This window comes from Octodon degus, unplaced genomic scaffold, assembly GCF_000260255.1.
Source record: "Octodon degus isolate 3935 unplaced genomic scaffold, OctDeg1.0 scaffold00067, whole genome shotgun sequence".
In the NCBI taxonomy this organism is placed as follows: Eukaryota; Metazoa; Chordata; class Mammalia; order Rodentia; family Octodontidae; genus Octodon; species Octodon degus.
Genome location: NW_004524643.1, coordinates 1,691,942 through 1,692,487, shown reverse-complemented (window position 1 = coordinate 1,692,487; position 546 = coordinate 1,691,942).

Below are 546 nucleotides of genomic sequence, written 5' to 3'. Positions count from 1 at the left end.
CTCCCTCCTCCTTTCTCTCATTTTCTTTTTCCATAACTTCACAGTGTGCATCCATAATGAAATAAAATGACATCATTAATATGTGAGTTATATATGTGAGCTCCTCAATTACCAGGAGACCTCAGTAATTTTTTGAATTTCTCATCTGAAAAAAAGTGTTTTATGAGTTCTCCCAGAAAACCATCCCATGACATCCTTTCCTGATTCACTCCTCCATAATCTTAGGTCACTTTAGTATGTAACTGTGTCTTGTGAATCTCTAAGAAAACACTGGACTATAAAATATGTTCTCAGCATATGGAGTCATGGAATTTTTGTTCCAGGGTTATCTCCAAGCCTTGAGCTCCAGTGTTCTTGCTGTTAAAAGAATGGCCTCTGCAACCCTGTCCATCAATAATATGCTAGTCTCCATCAGTGAAGGAAAAAGACTTTCATCCTCTCAGGAAACAAAAAGGCAAATGAAGGCAAAAGGCACTCACTGAAGACTCTGGGCCAGCTAGCATTCCCCAGAACAAGAACAGAAAACATCAGGAATGGCCAACCTGG